Source organism: Nomia melanderi, chromosome 1 (assembly GCF_051020985.1).
Source record: "Nomia melanderi isolate GNS246 chromosome 1, iyNomMela1, whole genome shotgun sequence".
In the NCBI taxonomy this organism is placed as follows: Eukaryota; Metazoa; Arthropoda; class Insecta; order Hymenoptera; family Halictidae; genus Nomia; species Nomia melanderi.
In genome coordinates this window covers 360123-378279 of record NC_134999.1, presented here as the reverse complement: position 1 = coordinate 378279, position 18157 = coordinate 360123, and the positions used below count along the sequence as shown (strand labels likewise).

Genomic DNA, 18157 nt, shown 5'->3' with positions numbered 1-18157 from the left:
ATTCTCAGCAAAAAGAATAGTATATATTCTAGTATAATCTAATATACATTATATTCAGGGATTGAAAAAGTTCCCAAAATAACTGTTTGAAACTGAGATATATATGAAAAAATCATAACTAACTATAAAATCATAACTGTTATTTGGTATATCGGTTTCGATTCCAATTCTACATTTCTTTCTTTCAGGACGAAAGTGCAAAGTGTGATCAATTAGATATATTATGACCTATAAATAATATACGATCTACGCTCCGCGACAAAATTATAAGACACTTGGGATTTTATCTAATATTTTATTAATACTAATTTTTTCATAAATGTTTTCGTTATTAATCCAAAGATTCAACTAAAGTACATATATTTCCATAGCGGCAATGTTGTTGAATTAGATTGAAAAAAGTTTCATTAAAATTTCAATTTTTTAATAAAACAAGGTGCGAAAAAACTATAAGACAATGTGTATTTTAGGTAAGAAAAAATGGGTGGAAATTAATGAAAAAAATTTGTTTTGCTTTATTAGTAATGTGTTGTGCCACCTTTATTTTTTATAGTTTCAATTAATCGCCATGGTATCGATTTATATGAATTTTTTATTTCATCTTGACTTAATTTGGCCCACTGTTCTTCAATACGAGCTTTCAACTCTTCCACCGACTCTTTCCCATTTCCATGTACAGCACGTGTTAAAATTTCACAGATGTTTTCTATTACATTTAAATCTGGAGACCTTGCAGGCCATGGTAAAATTTGTATATTACGGTCTTCAAAATATTTTTTTACACGTTTAGCTGTATGCGCAGCGGCATTATTATGTTGTAAAATATAATTTTCACATGCAATAGTGCTGGCATGTCGCGTTAATTGTTGTTCTAATATTTCTATATATTTAATTGCATTCATGCTGGTGTTAATACATTTTGTATTGGTTCTCCCGTGGTACCCTATTGCGGCCTATACCATGATACCGCCTCCAACCATTTGCCTCCTTGACAAATGCAATTCTTCCTTCCGCAAATCATGAAAATAATATGAAATACCATCCGGTCCATCTAGATTGAAACGTGTTTTATCTGAAAAAATAACTTTTCTTCACTTTTTTTTTCCACTGGAGATGTCTTTCCGCAAAATCTTCCCCGGCTGCTTTGTGTCGATTCGTAAATGGCGGTTTTTTCTCCAAGTTTCGTCTTTTTAAATGCTTGGCTCGTTTAATTATCCGTTGCACATTACGAGTATTGGTGTGAACGTCAGCTTCCGCTGCAATTTGCCATGCTGTCAAACTAGAATTCGACGCTACCCTCAGAATGGCTCGTCTTTGTCTCTCGGCCGTCGCTTTTGGACGCCCACCAGGATGTTTTCTTTCCATAATTCTCTCTACATTTTAAATAATTGGGCACGGCACATTGATTTCGTCCAATCGCTCTTGAAATTTCTGAAATAGAACTTTTCTTTTCTTTTAAATTTACGATCACTCTTATTTCACTGTCTGTCAGTTTTTTTCCACACGGCATTGTCTGATCATTGATTATGTAAAAACAAAATTCCAAATGTTTAATTTGAAGTACACAATTACTTCTAACACTGTGACTACAATTACAGCATAAGATCGACTGGCGAAAAGCTACTGTCTTATAGTTTTGTCGCGAAGAGAATGCATGTTTACATACATTTCCCAAGTTCTTGGAATTGTAGCCTTCGATATTCCGTAGAACTGTAGAATATACTTGTATATAATGCAAATAATAACACTATAAATGAAGGAAGATAAAACTCAAGACTTACATAGAATTTTCATCGAATATCGCACATGTCTTATAGTTTTATCGCAGAGTGTACATAAAATTTAGAATAATGAATAATCAGTCTCTTACGACAAACGATAATTGAAATAGTAAAAAATTTAGGCAATGCATGGTATGGTCCTTTACAAACTATGAAACATTTATTTAATAACAATCTTCATAAAGTACTGCTGCTTTCTTGATACTTACCTAAACACATGCAATAATTTTATTTATTTTCATTATACTTACATAAATTATCATAGAATTTAGAAAAACGTTGATATATGAAAGACTCGTAAGAATCTCGAAATCTATTAATTAAAAATTGAAATTAATAACGGCTAAATAACTGAATATACGTAATAAAATTTTTTCCTTATTTATGCATTCATTCTTCTATATTCAATTACCGTATCAGTACTTATTGGTATTTTTTATAGACATAAACCCCTATAGACCTTTGAAAAAATCAGCTATAATAAATAATGAGAGAGATGAAGTTCATGAACTTCAAAGCTGATATCAATAGACATAATTACTACTAATACGCGTAAAACATGCACCATAGAAGATGTATTACATTTCCATTTAAAGTGTTAAATATAAAATAACTGTTACGTGAAAAAGTACAAGCACTGCAGTGAAGTTTTTGTGCTAAGCTAAACGAAAAACGATGTTTATGTGAAAATAAGTACAGTGCAGTTGTCAATTTCTCATACTCTAACTTAGCAGCTCCAAAAAGCAGGTGAGTCGCTTTAATAATTACTATTTTATGTTTAATCCTTTTGACAGGTGAAGCCATTGTAATGACCGTTTATGAATATATCTGTAATCATGAAAATATTACATTATTTTGAACCAGAGATTCTCGAAATTGTTCTTGATCAATCCAACTTGCTTAAAATAAGACGGTACATTATGATGGCCACAAATAATAACGTTCACTAACAAAGTTATGTTTGAAAATCAATTATCACGACTGTGTGTTCTTATACTCAATACAATGTCAGGATTCATTTACTGTTGGCATTGTGATGTGTCATTATATAGCTTTAACCTTTTACATTTCATACCTTACTTTTTTCTTTCCATGGCTGAACAAACAACTTTGGCGTATTCCAAAGTTATTTTCCATAGAGAAGTTTTTGGGAAACAAAGCTTTTTATTTGAAAGATAAAGAAAAATGAAATTTGAAGTTCGCAATTTGAAATTTTTTCACAGCACAACACCCGTAGAAATAATCTCCCATGTATATTCCTGACTTATTCGGATAAATGTGCCAATCGTTTGCATAAGTCTGTCTATAACATTATTCTTTTTTCACTCTTTCTCGCTGCTTGAAGTGCATTTCTTTTCCGTTTTACCTTTTTTTTTAACAGGGGGTAGGGAAGCTTCTGCTCTCTCATGGCAAAATATTTCCTATCGATTGATCGACCAAAAGTTTCATGTATTTGACATGTTTCTATTACTGGCAGTCTCCTTGCTATCATGTTTCAGGATTTTGTAGAAAAGTTATGAATTTCTATCTCCTGAAAAGGTAATTCCCAATGCCATTCACAGCTTTCTTTCAGTTCAGATCTATGTCAGATTTTCATTTATCATCACCTCTGCACCTCCTTGCACAATTCGATAATTATTTACCTTAAGTGACACCATTATCAGTGATCATCACCTTCATATACAGTGTCCTATGTAATTTTCATAACGATTTTTAATTTGTCCATATTTCTTAAAAGATCGCACATAAACAATTTTGAACCATAAAATGATGTAATTTTGATTCAATTAATACAAAAAATTCAAGAGTTCAAAGTTGTTTCAAAATCACAGTTTAACAGGTCATTATATTCGTCTTGATATTGAATACAAGAATATACATTAAAAAATATACAATGCAATTTTAAAACAACCAAGTCACCTTGCTTTTCTAAAAACAAAAACTTTTTAGAAATTTTTTGTGTTTGTTATATTCCATTTAACATGGATCAACTTTTAGCCAAGACATTTTTTAATGATATTATTAAATGTAAATCTCTTGAAAATCGTGCTGACAATTACATAGGACACCCTACATGTTGCTCATCCCTTGCTTACAATATTGTGTCAGACTCGTACAAAAATTTCGAACATAATATAGCATATGTAAAGATCATTACATTTATTTCAGTTAAAATTAAATGTTATTTTTCTAATATTAGTTATTAACACTGAATGTACCCACACTTTGAAATCATAGAGTAAAGGATTACTGATATAATTTTGACTAACTTGCCCTAATATCTTAAGTGGTAACTTCTTACAATTTTTGAGATATTCATGAAGAACAGTTCCGTCAGTGATGCACTCTGAATGTAGTTATTTAATAATCTTAAAAATATAAATAATTAAAGTTTTGCCACTATGAGACAGTGTAAAATTTTATTGAGGTTACAATGTACATGTTGTTAGTCAATACTTGTCTTGCAAATAATAAAAAAAGGTACTGCAAATACTTAAAAAATACTTGTTTATTGTTGCGTCAGCACTGCATAATTTTCATATTATCTGATGAATAAACTTGATTTAAATTACAAAACATTTATTACAAATTTCATTTAAAGGCAGCACATTGTGCACGTTTGAGCATCCTTTAAAAAGTCAGTGCTTGTAATTGATAAGTGTGAACTATGTAGCTTAAATACAATGAAATCTATAATGTAAATGGTACTTATTTAGTAGAAACGGGGTTCCCTCGTCGATTTCAATGATTTTTGGAATTGTCGAGAACCTGATTTTAAGTAACTTTTTCCTAGTTTTTTTTTTATTTTCGAAATATTCACAAAAAACTGTTGGCACTACTGCATTGAATCGTGTTTATACGTATACACGATACATCCAAGGTGGCGTATGCGTCAACAAGAGGTAGCCTCTTATCTACTATTTTCTAAACACACCACGACGGACGAAATGCCATAGATATAATGGGTGAACCGTGTGAAACAAGAATTGCAGTATAATTTTCACAAAATTAATGTGTGTTGTAAAAATCGATGTTTTGAATAACTGTCTCCTTTGGTGAGGATTATGAAGATTACGGGCTGAAGGAGTATTACAGGCTGATTTTCTCAGTGAGAGTACAAAGGAGGAAGCCCCATGTTTACTTTATAATCGCCAAAAATATCATCATATTCAGACTAGAAGGATTTTTGACAATTATGATGTAGAAATGTGGGCGAAGTCACTTCCCCTGTACCCTCACCCCAAACAATCAGCTATACTAATATCAATCTCTATTATTTTTGTTACGAAAGAAAGTTGTTTAAAACATAGATTTTTATAATATATTAATTAATTTTATGAAAATCGGCGTTATCGCCCGAACATAGCAGTATTACCTTTTTTTAACATACACCCTATAAATAGTGTGGATTGTATCCTTAATGCGCCATCGACCAGTTAACAGTATAGTGGTATCGATTATTACAATGCAAAGAATTGTGTTCGCGTAGGTACATACATGTGTATATATTTGTATATGTAGAAACTTCTTGCGATTACCTCAGAAGTTAAGACTGAGTCGTGGTCACATATATAGGAAAAAGTTGCTTAAAATCAGATCCCCGACAACATTTCCAAAAAATCATCAAAACCTCTGAGTACAATCCTTTCCTAAATAATTATCATATTTTTAAATTTTTGGTACAATTATTGGACTTATTCAACAACCTATGAACTAAATTTTCTATTTCAAATTGTTAACGTTTAAAAGGAAATTTTAGGATGATATTAAGAAATACCATTTTTTTCATTTATTTATTTATTATTTGTGTTTCTATTGCAGAGAGGTATATGACAGTATTACTCTAAATTAAATAAAATGTAACCACAATGGAATAATAATATAAAAATATACTCGCGTGCAAAATACTACAATATTCTGATTGGGCTTATTTTAAAGCTTGACACTGTTACTTTCGTACTCCATTGTCCGTGTTTTCCCAAAATGTACGTCATGTACCGGGTGGGAAAGTAAACATACTTTTTAGTTTGAAACTTTCTCATATTCGGACATCACTATGAATGTTATAAATTTTTGTTCACAACGGAATCCACCATGAGTTTGACGATTTAACTTCCCCCTTTATAACAACACCTTAAAACTTGACGAACAATCTTATTCACCGTTATATTGATCTTCAAATAAAACCTGTGCTGCTGACATTGGAATACCGAAGGTACACCACAAAGAGGTTGCACGGTTGGACTTATTATCTCATGTGTGGTTTGTGCGGTTAGAGAGAGAGAAAGGGGGGGGGGGGGGGAGAGAGAGAGAGAGAGAGAGAGAGAGAGAGAGAGAGAGAGAGAGAGAGAGAGAGAGAGAGAGAGAGAGAGAGAGAGAGAGAGAGAGAGAGAGAGAGAGAGAGAGAGAGAGAGAGAGAGAGAGAGAGAGAGTGCGTACGCGCGCGCGTCTGTGTGTGTATATGCGTCTAATGCAGTGGTTCTCGAAGTTTTTTACTTATGGTGCAGTTTAGAAGAAGTAAAAATATTTTAGTTCTATGATTTAAATGCCAGGCCCATTTACTCTGTTGCAAATCTTTTCGTGAATTATGAATTCAAATGGAATCTCTATAACTAAAAGAACTCATTCCTTCATTCTTATTTTAGTAGTCTGTCACTTCTGTAGTTATTAGTTTATAGGTCGGTGTATATAAATATCGGATCCTTTTGCGACAGAAAGGAAACCTCATTTAATGATCTAAAAGACGTTTATTTAATTAAAATATGCTCTATTTGATTCGATACACTTTCTGCCAACAGATTTTTAATGAATGTATTCTTGTATGTATTAAAGACACCGTTATAAACTACTGTTTCGGGTTTAGCATATGACTCATTTTGCAAAGAAACATCATCGAAACGAAATTTTGCAAACCATTGCTGAATTTTTCTTTCATTCACAATTTTGCCCCTAAATACTTTGTTTATATTTTCAGCGGTTTTTAAAACATTATTTCCAAGTTTAAATCCATAAAATGAAATTACACGAACGTTACCGGTATCCATGCTTTCAAAAAATTATTCAAGAAATAGTTATTATGTACGATTCGGAAAAACTTTTTTATAAAAGGTTACTTTGATAGTAGATAATAAAACTGTTGAAGAGGTGGTTATAGGAAAAACAAATGAATAACACTAACAGGAGTACAAACATTTATGAGTAAGTAAAATCCGACATTTTATATGCACCAACCTAATAATATAATCTATATGAACTTCTTTACAAATTGCAGTTTGCGTTTTTCATATTTTTAAATCCCGCTTCACGGCATACCAGTGCGTCGCAGCGCATAGTTTCGGAACCACTGGTCTAACGAGCGAATTTATCGTGTGTAGTGCGCGTGTGTCATCCATGTATTTAGTTTATGCGTTTAATGCGTGTTTAGTGTATTCAGGGTTATTCCAATGTCGGCAGCACACTTTTCATTCAAATTACATCAATATTGTTCGAGTCATTCTAAAGGGGAGACTGCAGTTTTCCAATTCACGATGGATTCGTTGGAAATGAAAACATATGTTTACTTTCACACACGTTACATGATCTATAAACATGTGAAGACAAACTGAACAATGGATTGTAATAGTAGAAGATTCACATTTGGAAATGAGCCCAGCCAGAACACGTTGTATAATTTTGTTCACGATATTATAACAGTTTGAACATCGACAATTTTCAACTGCAGGTTTAGTGTTCCTTTAAATTTGCACGCAAATGTATTTCAGTGAGTGGTGTCTATTGGCAATAAAAAATGAACATTCGGATTACGAATGGTATTAACAACGCGACGCAACGTACGGCATTTCAGTCATTTTTACCCAATATAAACGTTTTATATTTGCACTCATTTTGCAAATTTCAATCTGAAACTTGTTGTTATTACATTTTTTGAAACACTAACTAGTGAACATGTGATATTATTATACAATCATTTTCTATATAAAATTATTTGTATATAATTATTTGATGAATATATAATAAAGAAATATAAGTAGTTTGTAATGAAGGTATGTACATAATAAACATACATCATTTATTATGCTTTATTAGAATTTTTACATATAACTGTCATATCTGTGTAATTTTTATAAATAAATCTTTTATACTTTATCTCATTCGTCTGACGTAACAATTTATACTATTTGTAATAGACTATTTGCACTATAAACATTCTCCGCTATTTTCACTACGGCGCGAGTCCGTTTACAGCAGGCGGGTCGAAATGACCCGGCAACCATAGTTCGAGGTTTAACCCTTTAAGTGCTGAATATTCCCAGCCGAAACGTGCCGTGTGGACGGAATACTTCTTCGCTTAGCTCACCGTCTGAAGATCGTTGGACTCTGTTCATTCATACAAAGCGTGATTATGTTGTAATTGTAATTGTAATTTCTCACTTTGACCAAGTTAAATAATGCTAACAAACACACATATTCGTCTCGTATATTTATAATTTGCGACCGTGGCATGTGTGAGATTAAAAAAATTGAAACCACATATGTGCGTGTATAATTCACAGACGGTGGTTTATGCCAGACATGCGTCCAGAGCACTCAAAGGGTTAAGAACGTTGTGTAAAAATGTAGCAAATGGATGGTGACAGTATGGCAGTGTGTTTCCAAGACTAAACAATCAATAAAATCTAATATAACAATTTTTGACAACTATATAAATACAGTATATCATACTGCTATTGGTTATTGTATAAGACTTGACTTTTTAACATTCATAGAAGTACGATAATACGAATGCAAGTGCTGATGTTTGTGCAACGTGTATTTGTTGCGTATCGCGACACCCTGCTGTCCTTGTCTTTGAAGCCCAGAGTATACAGTTAATTAGAATTTCATATGTAAAGATGTGCTCGCTTAATGTTCACATTTTACCCTTATATTTGTTAGAACTGGTATCGGGGAGTGTGACTTGGCGTTGCATAGCAAGATGCATACAGTTAGTCCACCACATCTGTGCTGACTACCAACATACTAAAAGTGCACAGGGGCAAAGGGACTGTTCCACTCGGGATGCTCGCGTTAGTAGTTGTAGAACAACAATGACGCTTGGGGTGTGACACAGTGTTGTTATTGACCGAGCCGCGTGATGAAGGAAGCAGGCGGAACCGAATGCAACGGAATGAGATGTAACAAACATTGACGATGAATTTCGTTTCTGTGCAGCGGTGACTTCTTATTTTTATTAATCCTTAGGGACACGGAAACTCGATTACTATGTTTTCAAGCAGGACAGAGGTGGAGCGTGCGGCTGAGTTCCCTTGCTCCCGTGCACTTTTAGCTTGTTGGATAGTCAGCATCAGTGAGGCCAGGAAAAGGCGAAACCACCTTTTTCCCCCACTCTGCCTAACCCTTTATATTATCCAATTCCTCCACTGTGGGCAGACTCCAACAACCCCCGTTAATACCGTAGACTGGCCGCGCGCGACTTGGGTGACGCTTGGCGGTGACTCAATTCGTGTTGCGTCCCCGTCGCGCACGTGTAACAAGTCATGTGACTAATCCCGTTATCAGGGGATGGGGCTGTATTTCCCTAAACTTCCCCGATCTGGCAACACTGGTGCCGGTCAGTGTGCGGGGAAGTTTAGGGGAACCCAGTTTACCCTCTCCCTGGCGTTACCGGTGGGTTCTGCGGTGGTTACGGAGGTTGTTAGAGGGTGCCCATTGATGAGAAATGAGGTAGTGGAAGGGTTAAAACGCAATGGGGCGAACACAATCATTTGGTCGCTTTCTGACTTCAGTGGCACATCGTCCAGCTTAGAGAATTACTATAGAGAATTTGTTTTGAAAGACTCCTCTTGTCCTTCTCGGAGGGGACAGATCTGGATTTCTTTCGTATTCTGCTCAGTACCTACATAATTTGAAAATAGACCTTGATCGATACTAGGAAGTTCACCTACTAATTTGTTGAATAATTGTTATTCTATATATCACTTGCACTCAGTGTTTTTGCTTTACCAGTCAATCCATTCAAAGTTGAGTTAGCTGGCGATGAATAATAATAAGTTAATAATTTCTAAAACTCTACCTCCTCGGATACTTGATACCTTTGCGATAAAATCTCAGACCAGGGAATACTAAGCGAGCACTACTGCTGTATGAATTAGGTTCCTCAACACATTCGCTACTAGCGTCACAGTTATAATGATTAAAGGTTATGTACTTTGTGCAAAAAGAAGTAAATTATTTTCTTGAGAGTTCTTATTTGGAATTGTAACGCATATAACATGCACTTAAGAAGTTGGCGAGATTTCCTTCTGAAATTTAAAACTAATCACAAATCTGAAATATATTGCTATTAATAAAATATTGTAACTATGTAGACTGCTGCTGAAACAAATGCTGGTAGTGATTGTGTTAAGCGGGTGTTCTGGTTTGTAGAAATTATTTTTCAACGGTTTTTGAATTGCGATTAAATTACGATGTAACGGTATGGACACATAGTTTACACACGCGCGCGCGCGCGCACGCACACACACTTTCTTGCATTGTTTGAAATAACAAAAATGTTTAAACGGGCAGAGTTCGTGAGACTCCCTCTCTCCCTCTCCTCTACCTTCCTCTCTCTCGGTTGGCTAGGTTTTGTTTGTATCTAGACGGAATACTACTAATACCGAACACTAGCGTTTACTAAAATACCAGACGCTTATTGGAAACACTCTGACTAAGAAAAGATTGAGGTATAGAATGAAAAATATTCTAACTTTGATATGTCCGAATATTGCAGAGTAACGAATTACATATAGCAATTCTCCCATTTTCCGTGTTACCACACTTTTCCAAATTTATAAAGGTGGTTTTGAACTGTAGATGACAATAGGCCAAACATTTCTGCAATCTCCTCAATTATCAAACTCGGATCTTTTTCAACTATAGGTCTCAATTCGTCGTCTTTAAGAAGAGACGGGGACTTACCGGTCTCTCATCGTTTTGCAGACTAAAGTCCCCGTTCCAGAATTTTATGACTCATTGTTGACATTTTCAGACACTTACGACTTTTGGATAAACACTATTAACATTGATTGTTGCAAGGTAGCATTGTTTTTTTTTTTGCGAAATTCATAAAACACACAATGTTGGATATGCTCACTTTATCTGAGAACTCATCCTTCTTAAACGATACTGAATGTGCCAGTGAAATTAAGCAGGTTATAAGGTCAGGATTTCACGTCAGATTCACACGAAGTTTGCAACATTGATTCAACCGAAAACGTTAGTCCGTACGACATTACTTATAAGTACCCCTAATATTATGAAACAAGATTAAGAAACAATTCGCCAATCTGACAATGAATGAGCTGCCTGTTTAGCTTTGTTCAGAAAGTAATGATAAAGATCGGATTCAATGTTCTAAATATCATAGATGAACTCATGAAGTTTGGGTAAATGTTCTCGAATATTTAGATAATTATATTTACAATCAATATCAACTATTTTAAATTGTCTGGTGATAGGGATCACTTTTTGTTTCCCGAAGATTATAGATATAAGTATTGAACGTTTCTGATAACACTGTGGAACAAATTTCGACCTGTGTTACTTTTTGCAATAACCACTATGTGATTCTTATAGAGTTCCTTACCCTAAATACGAATCCGAAAACCAAATTGCTGGGTCAGGTCCAGTTTTCGAAAAAACTGGGGTTTTGTAAAAACGGTCGAATTTTTCAGAAAACCAAGGGTTACGTGAAAAATAAAAACGATAGGCAGTTAAAATTTATCGCAAAAAATAAAGGAGACTTGCTCGAACACATAGCTATAAAAATTTTGAATTTTGCGTATCATTAAATGTTTGTAAACGATGATCAAAGTTTAAAAAAGGGTAGATGCGCGTACTTTGTATGCACTTCTGTTACATTTTTACGAAAAGTGGGTTGGCCAGCACGAATTTGCTGTGGACCAGTGGATTCTGCAGACATTTCTGAAGAGAAACCCCCCCGCGGGAAGTGTGAGAACGGCTTTTCTTTCGGACAGGTTAAGAAAATGTAAGTGAAGAGCACGAGCACGGAACTTTGGCGCCACACAACCATCGCTCGCCGGCCACAGCTATGCAGGGCCGTTACTACGCGCTGTATAGACCTAGACCCCGGTCACTTCTTATATATATATATATTAAACATCAAATTATTTAAAACAGAACGATCGTGAAAACTTTCTCATAACTCTTATGAAAATTTATAAAGCAATTAAACATTATACACACACACACACACACACACACACACACACACACACACACACACACACACACACACACACACACACACACACACACACACACACACACACACACACAATATAAGAAGTGACCGGGGTCTAGGTCTATACAGCGCGTAGTAACGGCCCTGCATAGCTGTGGCCGGCGAACGATGGTTGATATAACGTATAATTAAAGATATCGATAGAAAAGCTTAACTGTCCTAGGCTAGAGAGATTCATCATATATATTAATTAAATTGTTGAGATCGAAAGATTGTGCCGGTCATGTTGTATAATTGTCTAATATTTTAGTCAGGTAAAAATTATTGAACGACGCCTACAGTATACTCCATGCTGTTATCCTTTACAAATTAATCGTTGGTGTGTACCTTTTTGCATATGGTAGTAATGTAACTATTCACGATTCTCTATGTATAATGAATGTGACCCACACATTCATGGACATTGGACATTAGACCGCAAGCAAGCATCGATTCACTACCTAATCGTTAACTTTGTAGTATTTTCGGTATTCCTCTCCTATGCGACGTCTAACATAAATCTGTCCATTAGATCCGAATCTATTAAACTTAGTTTCGGCTGTGAAAAGTATTTTGAAATGTCCTTGTGCAAGAATAATTTTATTTTCATGATTTTCCTCCGAAATAAAGGGTTTCCTTCTTGCAATTCTTCCTTTCAATTCAAATTTATTTCATTGACAATTTGTTAAATTGTTCTCACTTCAATGTTTCTGTTAAGATTTGACAACATTTGTCTTTATGAATATTAACAGCTTTCTTAAATCTACTTGTTTCAAATTTTTCTAGGGTTTGCTTCCATGTTTTAATTTTCCATTATTTGCAATTCCATCATGCTTAATATATTACATTGTATCACAATACAGTAGTCTCTTATAAGTAGTCTTATATCTTCTATTTAGCTATCCCTTGAAATGCTATTTCAGCCTTACGAAGTAATTTCATTCGATGCTGTCAGTCTGATGTCACTTTCTTACCTTCACTTATCGTAATCACTCACAGTATATTTCTGTTACTACTACTACAATCTATGTGAATACTTGACTGTTTGTTCCAAAAACTGTTGTGCAATATAAAATATTTATAAGTTTGTTAAATTCTTAAAATAAATGAAAAATTTTCTAGCACACGAATAAAACAAGATTTATAAACATATAAATCACTGAAAAGAATGGAAAACAAATAATCGAAGTATTACAGTATGACTTTAGCGTAAGTAAATGTATGGCTGTCATTGTATTTGCTCAAAATTCTATGAGTAAATCGATAATTCGGCGTGTGCTAAAAAATAAAGACATGTTTTGTACCAGCATACCAAGTATATAATTGTAGGTAATACAAATAACAATGTCGACAGTGTAAACAAGTTCCAACACTGCATCGTTCATAAAAACAGTGATAAACAGATTCATTGATTTTCAAACGTAATTTTGTTATCATGGATTTTTGTTTCATTTTGAGCCATAGGATTTTATTTTCCCCAGTTGTACTAACGATAAGATTTACGGCCCACAGTGTACGAGATGTCCTATTTTAATCTCACCAGACAAATATCTTAAAAGATATAAAACACACAAAAAAAAAGTTCCGAACAAAACTTTCATAGTGTCAACGAGGATAGATTATGCTGTCATTTATTTCAGTTTGCAACCATTTTGGAAAAGCTTGCAGAGATCAATGGTGAATTTTTCAATTGAAACCTATACTTTTTACTATATGCTGTTACTGCTGACGTCGAGCTGTTTTCAAACCACCATACCTACGTGTACTTTTTGTGTTAGTCGTTCGTGAGATATAGGTACATTCTTAAAGTTGATATACCGTTAGTATTAAAGAGGTTATAAAGGGGTTACATAGGTACATCCAGGGGATATAACAGAAAAATCAACTATGATATTTTTTTGGAGGATGAAAATAACTTAACTTTAAAAAAGCATTTTATATATTTAAAAGTGTATACTTCTCACTATAAAATGTAAAATTTTCGAAGAAAAGTTCGAAGAAAGGAAGATTTTTGTAGACCGGTTTTACAAAAACAGCTTTTGCACTAATTAGAATATTTTGTTTCATTTCTATTTAAATCAAACGAAACAGAATTGTATTTAAAGGAAACAGCAATATCATAACTAGTACTTGTCATACTTAATTCCTTTCCTTTTTTAATTTTCCGCAAAATAGCAAACATTTGAACCTGACTATTGTATTTTTCACTAGAAATTTATTCCTTTTTAATTAAAAAAAAAAAATGAATCATAAGGTTGAACAAAATATTCTGTGAGAAAAACGCAATAACTATATCAAGTTTGCCTGTGATTGGAAATATGAAGCAGATAAGACCATTAGATTTTGAAATACAGTAGTTATCATTTGGAAATGCATTGAAAGCTTTGAATATCATATAGTAGATCGCCGACCGTCGGGTCCATATGCTATATTTTCATTATTTTCAGGAATTTTTCATTGATACCATCGGAGGGTATAAATAAAAGCTATCGAATGGACACGTTTCTGAAACATCGATGTTTTAATCCCACCAGAGTGTACTGATGTAGCTCTTTAATATAATAAATAAAACAGAAGTTGAATTTACACCATGTTCTTCAAACTTAACACCTCTTGATATTTTTTTTATATGGGATTATCTAAAAAGTGGTTCACTAAGTAGAGTCATCAATACCCCAGGACATGAAGCGTAAGATTGTTGAGTAGTGTCAAAATTTATCGACAACAACGTTATAAAAAATAAACGGTCGAAAATTTGAAAATTTATTCACTTAATACGTTCATCAATACTGTGATACACAAACAGCTGTTATCAGATATACAGTTTACGAATTTAGGCACAAAATATAGGTCATAAGAATGAGCTATGTGTACATAACATTTATGCAAATAGTATTTTGAAAACTAGTCGATGTCAACTATGATAATGTAGGTACAACGAAAAAGATGTATAAGTTTCAATTAAAAAATTCTTGTATCAGTATTGACATCATCAATACTGAAGTATTTCAGTTTTTGACAGACTTTTCCAAGATTATACTAAGGTCAAATAAATAGTAGCATGATTTGTCCCTATTAATATTATATAACTTTTATCCGAAATATTTTTTCATGTTTTGAATCTCCCGAGATACATTGCTTTGGTAGATTAATATGAATTTTTGTCATAATGGAAATGTTAAATCGTAGACTTATACCATTTTTATAATTATTCATATACTTTCCAACTTGAAAGCTTCATTTTTGTAAAGCAAAGCTACATTTTTTACTTGTAGTGTAAATGATCTGTTATTTTCGTAACAGGCTGACACGACTTTCAATTGTAAGGGTGTGTGAAAAATATATGTCACACCCCACAGCGTGATTTTACACCTTTCTTTTGATGAAAAAGAATGTAAGAAAATTCATACCGATTTTGAAGAAAAGAGTTCAAAGTTTTTATTGCTACATCGTGTTCGACTCATTGCGGAGATAAATAATCTGAAAGAAACCATAGGTCGGAAATGAATACTTTGCTTGTAAAGTGCTGTTGAACTCTCCTAAAAAAGAGTATACTTCGAGACATGTATTTTTCAGTCACCCTGCGCATACATATTTCTTTTTTGTACCTTCGATCTTTTTATTTCATCTTTAACTGTGCATACTTCTTTCTGCAGGTATTTCGCGTCTTTTTCTCTTTGCTTTTTCTTTCTTCTTCTTCTTCTTCTTCTTCTTCTTCTTCTTCTTCTTCTTTTTCATTTTCTTTTTCATTTATTCTTCATCCTTTATCTTTTCTCGCTCCTCTCTCTGAGTCCTTCTTTTCTCGTTCCATTTTTCCTCTTCTGTCCCGATTTCGTCTTTATCGAGTAATACTTTTCATTGTGAATATCTGTCTCTGGAACCTATCCTATGGCATTTCCCCTCGCTTTTATTCTTTCAGTCTTCCTCCTTTACTTCCTCTGCTACCTCTATCTCCTTACCGTATCATTACTTCGTATCCTATTACCTACTAATTGTTCATGTCAACAATTCTTTTTCTCTTTTATAACTCCCATGTCTATGTCTATGTCTATGTCTATGTCTATGTCTATGTCTATGTCTATGTCTATGTCTATGTCTATGTCTATGCTATGTCTATGTCTATGTCCATTTCCATTATTTATTTCGCTCTTCTGTTTTCTTTCCTTCATGTTACGCCCATTTTCTTTCCGTGTTCCATCCTTTGACCTTGAATTTGACTTATTTCGTATACAAGTCCGTCATTAATATTCTGAAGAGAAGCCAGCTTACTGGGGCGCCCCTCTCTCAACCCTCTCACCGGCCTCAACTTTTCACTGTTTTCTCCTATAATTCTCATTCTACTTTGTGTCTTTTTATATACTTCCCTTATTATTTTTGTAAGCTTTTACCATCCCTTTTTCCTGATTATCCCTTAGACCTCTTTCACCATCGACTCAAACACTGTATGCGCACTTCCAAAGAAAAAGATAGCACATGTGTGCTATCTTTAACTTCTTGTGTTATAATGGTATAGGAAAGGTGCAAATGATACATAAAGACTACCTCTTACTAATATCTAAACACTACCTATATTGGAATTTCTACAAGATATTTTCTTAGGAGGAATGTAAACAAAAGTAGACAGAGAGAAAATTATAGTACACTCAAGGTTCATTTTGATTTTCATCAATACGTCGCGAGGTTTAAGGAAGTTAAAGTGGTTAGTCAGTGTTCACTGTTTCTTGATATTGGTATCTGCTGCATTTCGTGATAGGTCGTGGTAAAAGATTGTCTGACAGTGAAATAAAGGCAATTCTTATTTTAAGAAAACGAAAAGTAACGATTACAGAAATTGGGAAAGAATTTAATCGAAGCAGGAAAGCTGTATACAACGTATTAAAAGATCTGGATAACTACGGTAAAAGAAAAAGCACTGGAAGGCCAGCAACCCTATCACACCGTGACACAACAGCAACACTTCGTGCTGCATCAAATTCTTATGCTACTGCAAGAGAAATTGCTTGCAAAGCTGGTGTACATACTAATATTCAAAATGTTCGACGTGTGCTGCAAATGAATAATATTACAAACCGATCAAAAATAAAAGCCATGCCACGAGTAACAAAGAACCATAAGGAAGCACGCCTTGAAGGAATGTAATCTTTACTGATAAAAAATTGTTTTGCCTGGATGGTCCAGATAGTAGTGCATACTATTATCATGACATTCGGAATGGACAATTAACAAAAATTAGACGACAAATAAAAGGAGGTGGAATAATGATTTAGGCCAGCATAGGTTACAAAGGGGAAACAGATATTAATTTTATACAAGGAAAATGAATAGTGCAAGTTGTTTGAGATTAATTAAAAACCAAATTGATAAGTATGCACAATGCATTGCAGGTACAAAATTTGTGTTCTAGCATGGTAATGCTGAATTGAATTGAATATTTTTCAAAGGAGAAAATTTCTGTTTTGGAATTGCCGGCGTGCTCCCCGGACTTCAATATAATTGAGAAATGTTGGGAATTATTATCAAAAGCTGTCTACGCAGAAGGTAGATAGTTTGAAAATTTCAATGATTTAAAAATCTGTGTTAAAGAGGAATGGAAAAATTTAGCACAATCTTCGATTAAAGTATTGTATAAATCCTTATCAAAAAGGATGATAGAAGTAATTGAGAACCACGAAGATCCCACATATTATTAAACACGGGTACTGTTATGTAACTTTCATATTTGTCGATTTTAAATTTATATAATATGGAATATTTTTCAGACGTGTTATCATTTTGTTTGTATTTATTTGGGGCATTTGTATTTTTATTAAGAGAATTCGTTAAAGAAAAGTCAATAAAAGTTATGTTTACATATTAGTAGCGGTAGTCTTTATGTATCCTTTGCAACTTCCCTATGCCATAATTATAACGCGAGAAATCAATTTTTCTCTGGGAGTGTGTATTCATAAAAAGTTCGCATCTCGATACCTTCATTACTCTCTACTTTACACATCTTCGCATTATGTATTTTATCGCATACAGCGACAGATATTGGCAGATATGTATTTTCTCGTTCTTATTTTTCTTCTGAGCCAGTATCGTCATACATATT

The 18157-nt window shown here is 33.8% G+C and overlaps 1 protein-coding gene across 5 annotated transcripts in view; it reads left to right on the top strand.

The window, feature by feature from the left end:
- AGO1 (protein argonaute-1) overlaps window positions 1–18157 on the top strand; it is a 134794-nt gene that overhangs the window by 4914 nt on the left and 111723 nt on the right. For 3 of the 5 annotated variants that reach the window (XM_076368521.1, XM_076368528.1, XM_076368518.1), the window contains exon 2: window positions 2352–2528. The gene's annotated coding sequence lies outside the window, so the exon portion shown is untranslated. The remainder of the gene's footprint in view (window positions 1–2351; window positions 2529–18157) is intronic. The other 2 variants (XM_076368526.1, XM_076368520.1) reach the window with 1 other exon arrangement.